At 42.0% G+C, this 18,777-nt stretch overlaps 1 protein-coding gene across 1 annotated transcript in view; it reads right to left on the bottom strand.

Moving 5' to 3' along the window:
- The window catches only part of LOC128700726 (innexin inx2), a 240,758-nt gene extending 225,900 nt beyond the window's left edge, over positions 1 to 14,858 (bottom strand). The window contains exon 1 of the mRNA XM_070086966.1: positions 14,841 to 14,858. The gene's annotated coding sequence lies outside the window, so the exon portion shown is untranslated. The remainder of the gene's footprint in view (positions 1 to 14,840) is intronic.
- Between the last annotated feature and the right edge of the window lie 3,919 nt (positions 14,859 to 18,777).

Here is an 18,777-nt window from a genome sequence, read left to right on the forward strand (position 1 = left end):
TCCAAAACCTGGTGGTCCCTGGTCAAGGACAGACAAGTTATCTGCCTGATGAACTCATTCCACCTCTAAATCGACAGGATGGGACCACCTCCACTAGTAGTCAAGAGAAGGCAGACCTCTTTGCTGAACACTTTGCTACCAAAATGCAAGTTCCTGATCCAGCAAGGGACCCTCCTTGGCTATCTGCAAGAACTGAGTCAAAACTGTCAGTGGTGACAATAAGGCAGGAGGAGGTGCATTTCCTTCTTAAATCGCTTGACCAAGAAAAGGCTGTGGGCCCAGACAAGTTGAGCCCAAGATTGCTGAGAAGATGTGCAGACCAGCTAGCAGCACCTCTAACTCGCATCTTTCAGCACTGCCTAGTACAGTGTAAATGGCCCTCTCTGTGGAAAGAGGCAAATGTAGTCCCTGTTCACAAAAGGAAGAGCAGAGCAGAAATCAGCAACTACAGACCAGTGTCACTCCTGTCAATCACTGGTAAGATCCTTGAGACAATAATCTCAAGACAAATGACAGAGTTTTTTGACTACCAGTCACTACTTTGTGATCGTCAATATGGCTTCAGGAAAGGTTACTCTGCTGACGATCTGTTGTTAAACCTCTCCACTAAGTGGCACCAGTCACTGGATGAATCCAAAGTCAGCTGTGTGGTAGCACTGGACATTGCTGGTGCTTTCGACCGGGTGTGGCACCAGGGCCTCTTAGCAAAACTTCAAGCACTGGGAATTGCAGGCTCTACACTATGTCTCCTCAGTGATTACCTTCATGGTAGATCTCTAAGTGTAGTTCTCAATGGAACTGAATCAGCAAGACATCCTATTGGGGCAAGTGTTCCACAAGGAAGCGTGCTGGGACCATTGTTATGGAATGTCTACTTCAACGACCTTCTTCATCTCATCCCAGAATCACATGCATATGCAGATGACTGTACACTGACATTCACTTATCCAAGAGAAGAAATGCCAGCTGCTGTAAGCTACATCAATCACCAGCTAAGAGCTATATCAGCTTGGGGAAATAGATGGCAAGTAACATCTGCACCCGAGAAAACGCAAATGATGATCGTCTCTAGGCACCATGATTGTAATGCTGGTGCAGTAGTAAGGATGAATGGGAGGATGTTGGCACCTGGAGAAGAAGTTGATATCCTTGGGGTGAAATCTGACTTCAAAGTAACCATGAAGTACCATGCTGTAAATCTAGCAAACAAGGCAGCCAGGAAGTTTACAGCACTTCGCAGTATCTCGCATCTGCTTGACAGTAGGGGTTGCAAGATTCTGTACGAGGCACAAGTACGCTCACACCTTGAGTATGTTCCACTTTCTTGGTTTGCCTGCCCCCCTCCTCTCATCTGCGACTGCTTGACAGAGTGGAGAACAGAGCAAGACGTCTCATCTCTCGCCTGGACCCATCCTGGATAGATCTGTCATTTCAGCAGAGCCTTCAACATAGGAGAGATGTGGGTGGCCTTACTGTTATGTACAAGGCCAATATTGTCAAAGTACCAAACTTGGATCCACTTCGAGGACAGCGTGAAACAAGCTTTTATGCCACAAGACGGGCAGAAAGCAGCAACTTCACTCTGGCTGTACCCTTCTCCAGAACATCACTCCATCTGAGATCATACATACCCAGGATGACTCGAGTATGGAACACATTCGTACAGCATAATGATGTCAACCTGATAACGTCAGTTGATCAAATGAAAATGCTGACCCACAGATGGCTCCAACTTCATCCTATTTCCTACTTGTATGTCTCATAACAATAAAAATGCTTTCAAACGAGCTGATGTAGGTAACAGCTCTTAGCTTGCCAATAAAGTTAGGAATCCTTAACCTGTAAATAGCTTGTCAATAAAGTTAGAAATCCTTAACCTGTAAATAGCTTGTCAATAAAGCTAGGGATCCTTAACCTTGTCAAACCCTGAAAAAAAAAGAAAAAAAAATACTCAGTTCTAGTTATTATCTCCTCCAGTTTTCCATAACGGAGTAACTGGAATTTGTCTTCATTGAACATCACATTATTTTCCGTTGCCCACTGGAAAACTTGGTTTATATCTTCTTGCCCTCAATAGATGACAGCCTCATGTTGTGGATTACATCTCTGTCTTTGTCTGATATGAGGATGAGGAACAGGATGGGGGCGAGTACTGTGCCTTGTGGAACAGCGTTTCACTATGGCAGCTTCCGATTTAACTCTGTTGACCACTACTCTTTGTGTTCGATTGCTTAGAAAGCTGAAGATCCATTTGCCTATTTTGCCAGTTATTCCTTTAGCACGTATTTTGTGCGCTATTACGCCATGATCGCACTTATTAAAAAGGCTTTCGCAAAGTCTGTGTATGTTACATCTGCATTCTGTTTTTCTTCCAGTGCATCCAAGACCATATCATAGTGTAGTGGGTCTTCAGGGGTTACCTGTGACATAACCCGCGACCGAATTCAAGAGTTCTTTTATCAAACGAAATTGCGAAGAATCAGTAAGTTCGCAGTGACAAAAGTTCCACAGGAAGTTTTTATTCGGATAACACAAGAGCCACAACACCGTGGCTGGGAACACCTGAACAAAAGCCCCACTTAGGAGAGGAACTTTATGAAGACGTTTCGGTCTACCCTGGACCACTGTCAAGTCCCAGCTTGACAATGTGACTTGACAATGGTCCAGGACGGAACGAAACGTCGCCATAAGAGCGGATATTTGGTGAATTGAACCACAAGAGTTGCTCAGTAACTTGAGTGTTTGTGCTCACGATTCTCTGACTTTCGAAGCGAATAAGCTGGTACACTATAGCATGGTGAGAAACACAGTGAAGCCTTTTATTACAACAGTTTCGTGAAGCCTTTTATTACAACAGTTTCGTGAAGCCTTTTATTACATTTCATTGCCCGAAATGTTCTGTATAACCAGGGGCTTTCCACGTTTACTAATAAAAGTCATCATTTTTTTAATTATTATTATTATTATTATTATTATTATTATTATTATTATTGTTGTTGTTATTATTATTATTAGTCATTATTCGTTCATTTACTTCATATTTCCTTAAACAGTTTTAGGCCAGTTAAGCCACGGGACCGACTTCAGTTAAGAGGCCACAGGACCGACTTCAGTTAAGAGGCCACAGGACCGACCTCAATTAAGAGGCCACAGGACCGACCTCAATTAAGAGGCCACAGGACCGACTTCATTTGAGAGGCTGTCGGGACGATTTCCGCTACGAGGCCACTGAAGAGACGACCTTGAAGATCTGTTGTAGGTCCTGCGTGACGTCACAGCGGCCTTGAACCTCAGTTGTAGGTCCTGTGTGACATGACGTCACTTCCGACGCACCCAAGGAGACGTAGCTACTTCACTGACGTCACGGTTAAGGTTGTTAGCTTCTACTGAGACAACTTAACCTCAACTTGCAAAAGTTTCCCCCTAATTTATGCTCTTAACTTACACTCTTAACTTGCACTCTTAACTTGCACTCTTGCACTCTTAACTTGCACTCTTGCACTCTTAACTTGCACTCTTAACTGCACTCTTAACTTGCACTCTTAACTGACATTCTTAACTTACACTCTCAACTACTGAAATCGTAATAACACGATTATAAACAAATCACAAAACGGATGGGATTCGATCCTATGGCGAGCAAGTCCAAAAACTCGCAGCAGGCCGGCCAGTGTGTCAATATGTAGTGAGGCTGGCACGGTCCGGTGGCTAACTTTTAGCGCACACTAGCCACGGATTGGACCCCACCCCCCACACTGTTTGTGTTTTACATAACTTACGAAAAGATGATTCCCCCTGACATACAGAATAATTAAGCAATACTTGAAACACTAAGTTACGCAAATAGTATCGTAGTTTTCCTAGGGGAAAATTGCTTTGCTAGAAAGTATTGAAAAGGTCCAGAAGGATTGTGAGCTCTTTCCCCCGAGGTAAGTAATGAGTTAGTTCGTTAAGGAAAGAGCTTAATGTAGAATAAACATTCGTACCTGTATATCGTGGGTTCAGATCAGTTAGAGAGCTGAAATTATTAAAATAATAATGGGTATATTAGTAAAATTCAGTAAGAATATAACTTATTATGGAGCTTAATACCCCTGCACCACAATGATATTATTACCATACTAATATTTCTCCAAATAAGTCATCATCATCAACACCATCATCAATGTAGTATGCATACTACCCCCAGGATATTCCTCTCCATCTCACGAGCTGCTCCGGGATGTACTCAGTTTAGTGATAAATACAAAACACGCACAGTAAAAATTAAAATAATTATATTTAGGTGTGATTTATGCTTAAACTATGGTAAGCACCAGAAATCTCTTTATATATATATATATATATATATATATATATATATATATATATATATATATATATATATATATATATATATATATCAACCTGGCTGTAGATAGGCAGACCACAGTGTTCCATAGTGTTTCAATCGCTTAGAAGAGATTTAGAGCCCAGTTGATTATAATGGTCAGGACATTATTCCCCTAATACTGTTATGGTCATCACGGTCGAAGGGCAACGACCACCGTTCCCATAGACCGGGTTCTCTCTGTGAAAGGAAAAAAAAGGTTTGTAAGATTGGATACCCCGTGGAGGAGGAGAAAGAGATCAAACCTTTTCCAGGTAGGTTTCAGTGGTATGAAAGGCGATACCATTGTGATGCTCTCCTCTACAACACTGACTGCCACTACACTCATTTCCTTCATTACCACAACACCTGCCATCAGTGTAACATCTGACCACCGCAACACCTGCCATCAATGTGAAAGCTGCCTTCCACAACACCCTCTTCTCCACAACCACAACACCTGCCATCATTATAACACCTGCCCATCAAAACATTCTCCACAACGACATCAAGTGCCATCCATGCATCAATCTCCTTCACAATTCTAACATTAATGCAAGCGTGGGAGCCGCGTCTGATACTCATAAATCCCTCGTCCAATATAATGTTAAGGTCTTTTATCTTAGGTCATCTGCACGCATCCTCCAAGCGGCATCACGTAAGACCTATTTCCCAAAGGTCTGTGGGAACGCCGTGGTAACTGGGGTTGTGGAGGTGTTAGTTGTGATGGGGTTGTGGGAGGTGTTAGTTATGATTGGGTTGTGGGAAGTGTTAGTTGTGATGGAGTTGTGAGAGGTGTTAGTTGTAATGGGGAAAAGTTGTGAGATTGTGTTCACAAATCTGTCACATTCAACATTAACCCTATCTGTGACAGATAATGAAGATAACGCAGTTATTGTTCCAGATATTTACTTTGTATATCACACTGGACTCAAGGAGGACCTGTCTAGTATTGACTGACCCCCAGAAAACATAGGAAAATAAGATTCATTGTAAATGATCCGAAATGGTTGAACTAGATTAACAGAGAAGAGGGCCATCCTGTGAATCAAAAATGTCTATTTTAAAAATTAAATGAAAACTGAGGAAGAGGGTAAGTTAAACGAGATGACGAAAGTAAAGTGGCAAAGGAATCCAACACAAATAAAAAATTCTTCTTCTGGTGTACAGGATAAAGACCAGGAAAAGAAAAAACAGGAGTCCACTTGAAAATGGACATGGAGAGTTAACTGATAATGTAACATTAATGAAAGATCCAGTGTTTGTGGTAGCTGCGATTAATCACACATAGATGAGGAAAATGCGACACGATCCTTCAGAACATAATAAAACCTTATAAATCTATCTCAATCTCTCTACCAATGTGAGTCAGTTGAAGTTGTCTGGCGATTACACTTCCTGCTCTCGCCAGGGAAGCTGAGGGAACAATTCCCAATGAAGTATAGGTATGGAGAATGGTTCTCTTGCTTTTAGGAGGAGGACCGAGCCTCCAGCCCCTTTTATTAAAAAAATCCAACAACATGAATATCAGAGCAGGCTTCCCAGGGATGGATCTCCTATCCTACTCAGTGTACGACCACCGCGATAACTGCTCTGTAATTAACCAAACAGAGCTTAAAACTGTCTGTTGAGACTGGGGATTAACAAGGTCAAAGTCACTCGGCTATTTATGGACCAGAGAGAACCGGGAAGAATGCTTGAAGTCTTTTACTTCTGGATGTCACTTCAGGAGCATCAAACAATCTCCAGTAGTATTTCCAACGTCAAAATTATTCAGGTTGCCTTCAGATTGTGCAACAGGCAACACAACACTGTTCTTGCAGACAGATCCTGATAACGACTTTTTTTTTTTTTACCCATTTCTCCAGAAGAAAACTTTGGAAAAGAATGGCTTCTTTTCACACCTGCCTCAGGAACTGGTCGGGGTATTTTGTAATGAATATAGAAACCTGGCATACGAACACCGACGGAATGTCAGACACTTGTGTTACCCTACGACATTTTAATTAGGAACAGTTTCCAAAGCCTCAGAAACGTAAGGCTCCTAACAAAATGTTTTCGTATTACAAATGCATTTTTCTGACGTGTAGAGCGGTTAAACGTTAAATTCTGGATCGCCTCCTCACTCTCCATTACCAGTTGATTTGCTATTTCTGGTCTCGTGTTTGCATCTTTCAGTTTCATTAACTTATACATGTTGAGCACAAGTTCTGACAGCTATATTCATAAATAGTCTTGTTTCTTGTCCATATATATATAAATATATATATATATATATATATATATATATATATATATATATATATATATATATATATATATATATATATATATATATATATATATATATATATATTAAATTCTCGTTGTCCTCTAATGTTTGTAACTTTCTCGCACAGTTAGCATCCTCCACAAGCTGTGATGCAGGATTCACTATGTCTGGTCCGTCGTTCAATAATATAAGAAACATGAGGGTCCTATTGTAGATCCTTGAAGGACATCGTTCGCATTTAACATTTATTCTAATGCTTCATCTCACATCATTTATTATTATTTTCTCCTATGGTGCTATTTCCCTTATACGTCAGGCTAAATATCAAAATTTTATGAAGCAGATAATCACTATTTAAAGGGAACAAGTGAGTGTCTGTGATTTAGAGTCTTTATTAATGGTAGAGTAAATCATGTGTGTATCTATGCTTATGGGAAACTTACGAGTAATGACAGGCTGACATCACGTAGGCCTCTCCTCATGGAGACATTCCTAGTTTACTTTTTGGAAAGGGAGGAGAGTAAAGTCTTGTGTTTGATGGGAAGGGTCAAGGCAGCTACCACTCCACGGAGTAAAACAAAAAAAAAATGTGTTACTAAATAGGTACTGAGATATTTATAAAAAATTGTGTGTCCCAGTTTTTCTGTGAAATAGTTGTCTTTCTAGAAAGTGTACAGGTAAAGATTCATTTTTAAAAACTGATATTAACCTGCAATAATACATTTATGTAAACCTTTTTTTTTTTTTAATTCCATGTGTTTTTTTTAAATTTCGCGATAATCACTGAGGTCGCGAGGGCAAAGTTTGTGGGAGTTTGTGTGTGAGGAATGTATCATGATGACAGCGTCTGTCAAGGTTAGAAGAAGGGTAGACATTGATCCTCTGTCAGAACTGTCTAACCTTCTAACCTTCACAGACGCCGTTTTCAGGGAGTTTCTTTGTATTCCAGATAATTACAATAATACTCACACTTTTAAAATATATTTTACACATTTGCTAAGCAACGATACGCACATTGCAGTGGTTGCTGCCTGCAACTCACAACCGAAGAGTTCAGATTCGACTCTTGGACTGGTGATGTTGTGCATGCCTCCTTACACCTGCTGCTCCTATTTACTTTGTTAGTAAGTAGGTACCTGGGTGTCAGTGGACTAGTGTATCGCATTCTGGGAAAAAAAACAAAAGAATTCAAGTGTAAATAAACTACAATGAGTGATCTCAGATAATCTTGGGTTAATCCTCTTTACAAATAATCCAAACGTCTTCTTCCTCGTCATACATTTCAGAAAGTATTTGTTATAATTACCACAGGTTAGGTTAATAGGTGGGTTTAAAGCCTATCTACTATACTAAGGTCATTAAGGCTGCACGTAACAGTTTCACCACCAGACAAGAATCCTTTAATCCATAAAACAGTGATTAAAATATAATCTCAGCATATATTCTCTGAGAGATATACAAAGACCACAGTGGAAATAAGTCACTTAATTTTGTGGGGGAATTTTCCTAAGAAATTTATACGTATTACTGTGTAATTATATTTATGTGTACCTGTATCTAAATAAACTTACTTAATTACTTATTTATTTACTTAATTACTTACTTACTTGCTCTTAATTATCCTCATTTTCATGTCATGGCTGATGTTTCTTTGATTAACGTCTTTGCTAATTTCCGATATCTTGCATGCCAATATATCCCCCATGGTGTTGCTCACTGAAAGTTACAGTGTTCTAAATAAATCAATTATTTTAACTGACAACCTGCTGATGATTGATTTCCTGACTGACTGACGTTGTCTGGTATCTGTAGATCAGCTTAGACTATGAGAGGATCGCTCACAGTTTAAGCTGTGAGCGACCCTCTCACAGAGGACCGCTCACAGCTTAGACCGTTGGTTCATATTTACAAGGTTTCATCCAGCAGAGGTTACATTAGCATTTTATGGACTGGGTGTTAGGGCAGATACTATTATTATTTCGACTTGTCTTGGTTCCTGGTGCTTAGATGACCGGTGTCTACATTTACGCATTCCCGATGGAATTCAGTTTATTCCTAACGCTGACTGCTAGTCTATTCCTGATATTGACTGCTAATTTATTCCTAATATTGCTAGTTTATTTCTAACGCTGATTTCTAGTCTATTTCCCCTTCAAGAGAGGTTCCTTGATGCTGGTGAGGGGTTCTTGATCTAGGGAATTGGATCTGTGCTCCGGTTCCCTGAATTGAGCCTGAATGTCTCCCATCCCCCCCACATGCGCTGTATAATCCTATGGGTTTAGCGCTCCCCCATGATTATAATAATAATAATTATAGTCTGTTCCTAACACTGATTGCTAGTTTATTCTTAACACTGATTGTTAATTCGGCTATTACATCCTCTGTAGAGCTGACATTAGTATTTTTTTTAATTGGTATCACTGATTTAATAGCTTAATAATTTTAATATTTGCTGCCATAGGAAAAGTGTTTGCTGGCAACAGTGTATTACATTATACTGACCTTGAGGCAGCCCAGCGTGCTTGGCGCCCCACACTCGCGAAAATTTTATTTTACATTATTCTTCGAGAAGGAAACCGCTTAGAGCCACAATTCCCATCATAGCTGATGAGTTTACTAACTTCTTTACAAGTCTTTTATATGTAAATGCTCGTAGATATTATGTTTGTCGTCAGCTTCGATACTGAAGAAGGTGCACGTATGTGTGTGCATCTTCTGTTGTGAGTATGCGCAGTGAAGTGCATAGTAAACAAGATGTAATATATATACTGCAGGTGGATAGTGCAAAGAGAGAGAGAGAGAGAGAGAGAGAGAGAGAGAGAGAGAGAGAGAGAGAGAGAGAGAGAGAGAGGAGGGAAGGAAAGAGGAATGGAAGGGGGAGGGGTTGAGACAGGTCGTTATGGGTCACGGCGTCCGGACACCAAGTCTCCTGACCTTTCTTTTCTTTGCTTGCCTTGTACCCCGACCGGCAGTGGCGGTGTTCGCCTGGCCACTATGGCCAGGTTCAACACACCACCATTATTTTAATGTCTCCTGCGTCGATTCTGGCCTTGCGATTACTTGCTGGCCTGCTTCAGCACACCACCATGGCCAGGTTGAACACACCACCATGGCCAGGTTGAACACACCACCATGGTCAGGTTGAACACACCACCATGGCCAGGTTGAACACACCACCATGGCCAAGTTGAACACACCACCATGGCCAGGTTGAACACACCACCATGGCCGGGTTCAACACACCACCATGGCCGGGTTCAACACACCACCATGGCCGGGTTCAACACACCACCATGGCCGGGTTCAACACACCACCATGGCCAGGTTGAACACACCACCATGGCCAGGTTCAACACACCACCATGGCCAGGGTCAACACACCACCATGGCCAGGGTCAACACACCACCATGGCCAGGGTCAACACACCACCATGGCCAGGGTCAACACACCACCATGGCCAGGGTCAACACACCACCATGGCCAGGGTCAACACACCACCATGGCCGGGTTCAACACACCACCACGAGAAGGGTGAAAAAAAAAAGGTCTACCACTGGCAAGTTCAACGGACTATCATGGCCAGGTTGAGCAAGTCTGAACTTCACTCGACTTCGATAAGATTCTTCACCAAATAAGTAACTGGCCGATAGGCAACAGAGACTTTGGATAAGAAGGATGAAAGAAGAGTGTGTCCGGGTCACAAGCGACTTTCCACATGGGTAAGTGTAGTCTCCTTGTCGATAATCAACATAACCGATGTAAAAAATGAGAGACTATATAGCAATATAAATTCGCTGACGATACAAACAGGATGATGAATCATTTCTGAAGAAGACATTAATGAGGTTCGGGAGGATTATTACGTTGTGATCCGAGAGGTGACAAAGGTAAAACACGCTATAAAAGGTGCCGTTGTAAATTGTCAGTACCCTGAAGATTTCTTAAGACGATACAATAAGAGCAACGAACTCTATTCATCAAAGGAGTAGAAAGACGGTTGTCATAAGTGAAGTGTATAAATAAAATGAGTGAAATATCGAAGACAAAGAACGCAATAAAGGATTTAAACCGAACAAATTTTGGTTTAAAACCTTATATCGAAAAGAACAGGTTTGGCCAGAGGGGAAGAAACTGCCAAGCAACATCAGTGAAGTAAATATTTGGTGGAGCTTTAAGAACAGGTTAGCCAGATACATCAGTAAGCCGCCAGCAGCAGCAGCAGCAGCAGCAGCAATCCTTTTGTTCGTAGATTACACTAGTCACCACGACGAGGAGGAGGTTGATCCATGGTTCCAGCTGGCTGTCGAAGTTCACCTCAAGCACCAGTCCGAGTCAGCTCGCTAGTCGGATATTCTCCACAGCCTCGGCAGTATATATTGGTTAATGGAGCCTACGATCATCACCCCCACGACCCTGCCCCATGACCCTCCCCCATGACCCTCCCCCATGCCCCTGCCCCATGCCCCTGCCCTATGCCAGGCCTCATAATTTAAAAAGAAACTATTACAAGAATAAGAATTATTAGAGACACTGGCAAGAAAAAGAAAAAATATATCCAACGTAAGGTGAAATATTTTAAGGAATTACCTGTTATCATTTCATGTGCTTATGAAGAAGGAACACAAGAAAAAAAACCTGCCAGAGTACAAAATGTTTGACAGACTTCCGTTTTCCAATAATATGACAAGACGTAGGTACCTCCCTGGATCGTTTCTGTCTACAAAGTCCTTTACCGACTTCACGTTTGTTTTACAATAAAAATGGTAAGAGACAAAATTACGCAGTCTTCTGCAAAATAGTTGAAATGCTAGACTTTTTATGCAGCTTCACAGTTGTCTAGTGTACGCAGCCTCAACATGTGCATCTCTAGTGTCCCGTAACACATCTCATCAATACTCCAGTTCATTCCAAGTATTGGCCAACATATCCGGCGTAACTTTTCCGATGTCCTCATTCGTTATAGCACGGAGTGTGTTAGTGCCAGCTACTGGTATCAGGAAAACATAGTCTTTCACAAACTCAAAAAAGAAATTAAGATGCGTGATATCAGAGGAAGAGCGAGGGACTGCTTTCTGGGACCCGCCAGGGATGGCGCCAGAGGGTAGAGGGGCTTAAGAGCTTCAACTTCTCCCCAGAATTTCCCCCAGCTATCCCAAAGTCCCTGCTGCTTCTAAACAAGTCTCCTAGCCACCCCAGCCTACAAACAATTAGCCACTCCTTCGGCCTCCAAGTATAGAAATTCTGGGTCGCCCTTGTATGACGCACTATCCTTCTGCCAGAGAAGTGTATTTTGATATAGTTTATCATAATGCTGTAATAACTTTCCGAAAGCGAAAAGGAACGTTGTGGACACAATGTAGGTTAACAGTGTTGACGACAAACATCGCTATCTCATATACCTCTCTTTTTTCTCTCTCATGAGCACCCACTCAAATGTTGACACCCATATGTGAACGTCCAAATGTGGACACCCATATGTGAACGCCCAAATGTGGACACCCAAGTGCGAACATCAAAATGTGGACACCCAAGTGCGAACATCAAAATGTGGACACCCAAATGTGGAGACGCAAATGGTTGGCGTCATAGGTGCGGCTGCAGGTCTTTAGGATACGTGGAAGTTAAGGATCTGAGGGCGGAGGAACGTTAACTTGGGTGTCACCGTGAGGGGTGGACCCTTGACACTAGCAGCAGTTACGGCTCCACCCCATGACCTTAATTCTTCCCTGGACAAGTCAATTTTGATGGGCTTCCGATTTCTCCCCTTTCACCCGCGCGCGCGTGTCATACGAATACCTACAGTCACCTTCCTTCCACCGCCCCAGAGACGCCAGTCTTTTATGGTTTTTAACTGAGGGTAACTGAAATCGAACTGTGGCCAGAGCTTAGCGGGAGGAAGGGAAGGAAGATGGGTAAGGATGGAAATGGATCAAAGAGGCGTGTGAGTAAAGAAGGATGGGAAAAGAAGACGAAGACAGTGACACTATCTATGGCCAAGGAAGGAAGAACACATTGAAGAAGGAGTTTTGATTGGAACAATATTTCGCTCTGTGTGGAGCTTTATCACGTCATATTTCTCTCTAAGTGAATTATTATTATCATCATTATTATATGTATAAGAGAAGTAACAAAGCGGTCAGAAAGCTTACAGCACTTAGACGTATCTCGCATCTGCTCGACAGCAGAGGTTGCAAGATTCTGTACGAGCCACATAGAGCCTTGGGAGACGGGAGGGGCCTGGATTTGGGGGGGGGGTTGAGTCGAAGGTATTCAGGCTTGCTTCAAGGGATTGGAACATAGGTCTTAGATCAAGAGTCCCTTGCCAACATCAAGGGACCTCCCTCCCTCCTCAAGCGCTCTCTCTCTCTCTCTCTCTCTATGTCTCTTTCTCTCTCTCTCTCTCTCTCTCTCTCTCTCTCTCTCTCTTTCTCTCTCTCTCTCTCTTTGCTTCCTTACGACCACTGGTTTCCAACTTAACGACAGACATCGTTACTAAAATTGTTCTTTATTATGTCTAAACATTGCTTACTCATTTTTTTTTGTTTATATTTTTCTCTTCTGGCAGATTTTTTTGGGGGGAGGGGGGGGGAATGCTAAAATTGTCTTTCTGGAAGGGAAAAAATAGTTTCTCCTTCACCATGAAGACTCGTGTCAGCTTCCCTCAATTTAAGATCATCTGGCAGAAATCAGTTTCTCTTAATAAAGCAGAATAACATAATAAGAGATTACAGATGCACAGGGTCAACATACATGTAGTCCCAGATACCCTAAATCTTACCCATTCCAATGATTTCTCCATTGATGAATAGGTCACAGTGCCGTGAGTAGAATTCACAACTTATCTAAAAATTTGGAGAAATCTTAGACGACATTCCGGTCCATTCTAGACCGAAACGTCTGTTTCATTATCACTCGTGATTTGGTAACTGTCCAGGACGAACCGAAATGTCGTCTTATGCTTCATCTGTGTTTACCTAGAGGTAAAATCATTTCCTGGTTGTGGTATTTCTTATGCTTCTCTGTGGTGAGGTTGGCAGAGCGATGGACTAAGATAGATTTTGACACCGAAGTGGCTAGTTTATTATGCACCCATATCCATCCTGTGGAAGGTAGCGCAAGATAATATGGATACACAAAAGGCCTAGGAGCTAGGCCCTAAAGGATTAACGAAAGTCCTAGGAACTAGATCTTAAAGGGTTAACGAAAGGCCTAAGAACTAGGCCCTAAAGGATTAACAAAAGGCCTAGGAACTAGCCCTGAAGGATTAACAAAAGGTCTAAGAACTAGGCTCTAAGGGGTTAAAACAGGAGTACATCTGGATTTATATCTACAAATGACTTACCTGTTGCAAGCAAATTTAGGAAATTTGCTTAATGTCTGGTATCTTATTATCATTAATAAGATTATTATCATTAATAAGATATCTCGACATATCACAATATAGGTTATTATATTCCTCAATAAGTGGACACTTGAATAGATAGTGACCATAAGGCTGACCACATACTATGCATTTGGTTTAATCATTTGTGTACATCTGTCAAACTGCCAGAAGTACTTGTTACCAAGCCTAAGCCTACAACATCAGTCGGTCTGCTCACATTGCAAGTTGCTCCATAAATTTATCTACGTTCATGCTATCGTAGTGGATGACAGATCTACTCAGGCTTTCATCTGCATTTCTACAACATTCAGGTTCACTAAATACTTCTCTCCTAATGTTAATTAATCATAACGCTAGACACAAAAACACAAAAGTTACATTCTACTTGTTTTTTTGCTAACTTATCAACTTTATCATGAAGGAACAATCCAATGTGTGATGGAATCTATAACAATTGTACATTAATTCACCTTTCCCGGATTTTTTAGTATTGATATCTGACTTCTCCAGTGAGCACACTGTTAGAGTTAGAGCGAGGGACTAGCAACGTCAGGATCATGAGACTACAGGATCAAATCCCTTCATTCCAGTTTAATTAGTATTAGTTTCCATCATTACAGTATACCTATTTCCAGAGAGATTCTTCACAATTACTGCAGCATTTAATTTACAATTAATCTGTTTGGCAAATCGATCGTTGCTTCATAACCCAACTACTCAAGCTCTGAGTAAAAAGCACGACATTTACACTGAATTAACAGACCAATTTACAATCAAAATTGTTGGAATGTATTTTACATGGTTTATGTATTACCTGACAGGTGAGACGGCTACCTTACAGGTGATGAGGTGCGGCTTCACGTAACAGTATAACAGTGTCACTCAGACTACAGTATGTCAAATGGTTCTCTATCAAGCAAACACAATGTCTCTACACCCACTAAAATCAGTTGCGGACCAAGTTTGTTCTGTCCTCCAACGAGAACGTGAGAACCTGAACATAATAGCAAGAGAACTTGTTGTTTTTCAGGCAGTGGTGTGAATTACTGAGTTTGCTGTCAGTCTCAACTGTGAACTGTCAGAGGTACAGGATGACTTGTAGCACCTCGCTCAACCTCCAAGGCAAGGCTTAGTGCTTGCACTTGAGATTCAAGGGAACCCCTTATGTTTGTAATACTGAGACGTATGTCCTATTAATGCATATCATATGTAAGGTTTAACTTGAGAACTGGTGAAGAAACAGCGAGCATGTGAGAGAAGAAACTAGGGAGGGAAGTGATGTTTTGCTCGCTGGCACTCCGTTAGCGGAGACATTCTCTTGGTCACGCAGTGTACGAAAATACGTTAGAACGTTTCTGATTCACAAGTAAATTTACCTTGTTTCTCCTGGGATTTTTTCTGTAAAAAACAAAGTATTGTTGGTTACGTGTGGTGAATAACACTTTATGTTTGGCTAACATATCGAACAGCCTATTTTTTTTTTTACTGCATTTCTTAGAATCTAAATACTAGTGTGTTTCTCGAAATTCTGACGCACGGATCAACAATGACGTGTCAGTGACGTAGTAATAACGTAACCGTGACTTAGTTCCGAGACTCCGCCCACACTAGGCTCCTTACGCATTCTTGTTGTGGTAGGCCAACGGCTTTTCCTCTATTTTTCTTCCTTGAGCACATATACCATGGTAGTGTTCAGCTAGGAAGAAGTCGCTGCTTGCTGCATTAATTAAAACAAGCAACTGGAGATGGGAGCCAGAATTACGAAGCAACACCGTGACGTCACATTCGTCTCTTAGTGAAGTTCAAATGTTTAACTCTAAGAAGCTCTATTTCCACACATGATGGAAATTAACGCGAAGCTCTTCTATCTTCCTCTCTTCTACTCATTCGAAACGAGTAGTATTTCCTTAATATCTTAAGCACAGTGAACGTTGTAACATTGCTTTAGGTTTCCTCTGTGGGTACAGCTGGATGGTAAGGGCTCCTTGCCTCACATACATAAATAATCCATGACCACAGAAAACTAAACTGTAATGTTTTTGTGACTGAATTCATGTTTATATAAACAACTCAATGCGACTGTGACTAGATCCTGAACATGTAAATAGTTCGTTGTCATTGTAACTTGATTAGGCACCATAACATTTAATAACCAGTCCCTGAACCCATTATGTGCCTCTGACTACCTGGAGATACCCACCGACAGGATGGGTATGACGTGCAGGTCCTGGACTGGGCTGCGGGGACGATGGCCCGCAGCCCAGTCCAGGACCATCCAATATTATCTCCAGTGAACAATGAGGGTGAGGTTTAGACGATGTGGTGAGTCACAGTTACTCCCTGAACACGCAGCTTGTGTAACTCCTGACTGCTGCCTTGTAATGACCACCTGAATGTCGGTACCTCGCCCAAACATGGGTCTTCTGGCCGGTAAATACCAAGACTATGACAATCTTTTGTAACTGGGAGCAAGAGTGTCGGCCAGCAGGTGACAGCAAATGCATATTTCATGCTCGAGGGAACGTTAGCGTGCTTAGCCATTGTAGATGAATGCAACTGAAGAACAAAAGCCACAGTACCGTGTACTGTGACTCCAGCACTACACAACTAATCCACAATTGGACATTACCTTCATGACAGGCAAATAAACACAACGCTATTTTTCTCTCATGTTTGGGACTAGTTCACCCATAAGCTCGTCCTTTGCCAGTCATCCATTCCTCTTTTATCGCTCGCAGACGACGTCCTGTAGAACCGGCTTTATTCACAGAATTCCTAACATGATTTTTTGTCCTGGTATATGTCTGCTTTTGCCTATATTATTATTAAATTATTCAGTTTTTATAACACGTTTCTGGACCTGATCTCAGCTGTCTCCTCACCTTTCCTAACCATGGTTGTCTCCTATCTCTTCCCTAATTTTTTCTCACTCCAGAATGATCTATCTCCAAGACGGACCGAAACTCGTTAAAAAGTTTCTTCCCCAAATTGCGAATTACTTGTAAACGAGTATAAATGTAAATGTCCACAATAATCTTCTGGATTATGTCACTACCCGGAGGTTGTTCCGGGAGTCAACGCCCCCGCGGCCCGGTCCATGACCAGGCCTCACGGTGGAGCAGGACCTGATCCGCCTTTAAGTGCCCTAAATAACTTTCTTTTTTCTCTCTTTCCTAAAAGGTTTTCGCTTATAACTTGAGATCGCCTAATTCGATCAACTTAGAAAGTTAAGCACTGGTTTACTGCAAACAAGGGAATTGTTCAAATGATAACTAGCATATGCAGATGCATATAGAGTATATCTGGTTTAAAAGTGGCAGAAAAACAATAGCAGAGAATTATAGACCGATAGCAGTAACATTCCACATCAAAAAAAAAAAATCTGAAAGAGCTCTAAGAAGTAAGATTGCCAACCATTTTGATTCCCGGCAACTGGCACAATCCATGGACCGGGCCACGGGGGCGTTGACCCCCCCGGAACCCCCCAGGCAGACTCCATTTAGTAACTGGAAAATGCCTCTTCTGACTGGCTTCAAATTTTGAGCTGTGATGTACTTTGCTCAATGGAATTTTCACAGTGATTTTGGACTGTGTAAATTTTATTTTGTCAGTTTTATTAAACAAATTCTGCTGTTACTATGACTACTATAACTATCACTACTATAACTATCACTACTATAACTATCACTACTAATACAACTACTACCTCTAAAATTACAATAATGATAATACAGCAATAATAATAATAATAAATTATCATTCCCTGCCAGAGGCCAGCCAGGAGGGGGGTGTGGTCAGCTGTGGGCCGCCCACTGGAGAGAGTCAAGGAGGGTGGGTGACGCCATGTTCACACTCTGACCTAAAGTGGTGTGCCCCTGGATGCGTCAGGGGTCGAGGCCACGTGCCTATGTTGTTGTACCTTTCTTTGTGTTCGCCTCAAGAAACACAGACTAAGGAAACATTTACAGCATGCCTTATTACAAGTATCACAATATGCACAGAAGAGTCACAAGTTTCACATTACAGTCACGACACACATTTACACGAGATTCACAGAACAGTCACTACTGGGAAAGCTTGGAAGCACTGGACTTGTACTTGTTGGAACGCAGGAGAGAGAGAGATATATCATAATCTACACTTTGAAACTCCTAGAAGGAATGGTCCCGAATCTGCACACAGAAATCACTCCCTACGAAAGTAAAAGACTGGGCAGACGATGCAAAATACCCCCAATTAAAAGTAGGGGCGCCATTGGTACACTAACAGAAAACACCATAAGTGTCCGGGGCCCAAGACTGTTCAACAGTCTCCCAGCAGGCATAAGGGGAATTACCAATAAACCCCTGGCTGTCTTCAAGAGAGAGCTGGACAGATACCTAAAGTCAGTGCCGGATCAGCCGGGCTGTGGTTCGTACGTTGGACTTCGTGCGGCCAGCAGTAACAGCCTGGTTGATCAGGCCCTGATCCGCCTGGAGGCCTGGTCATGGACTGGGCCGCGGGGGCGTTGATCCCCGGAATAACCTCCAGGTAACCTCCAGGTAGTCACGACACACATTTACACAAGATTCACGCTACAGTCACGACACACATTTACACAAGATTCACGGTACAGTCACGTCATACATTTACACAAGATTCACGGTACAGTCACGTCACACATTTACACAAGATTCACGGTACAGTCACGACACACATTTACACAAGATTCACGGTACAGTCACGTCACACATTTACACAAGATTCACGGT

The sequence above is a fragment of the Cherax quadricarinatus genome, chromosome 20, assembly GCF_038502225.1.
Source record: "Cherax quadricarinatus isolate ZL_2023a chromosome 20, ASM3850222v1, whole genome shotgun sequence".
NCBI lineage: Eukaryota > Metazoa > Arthropoda > Malacostraca > Decapoda > Parastacidae > Cherax > Cherax quadricarinatus.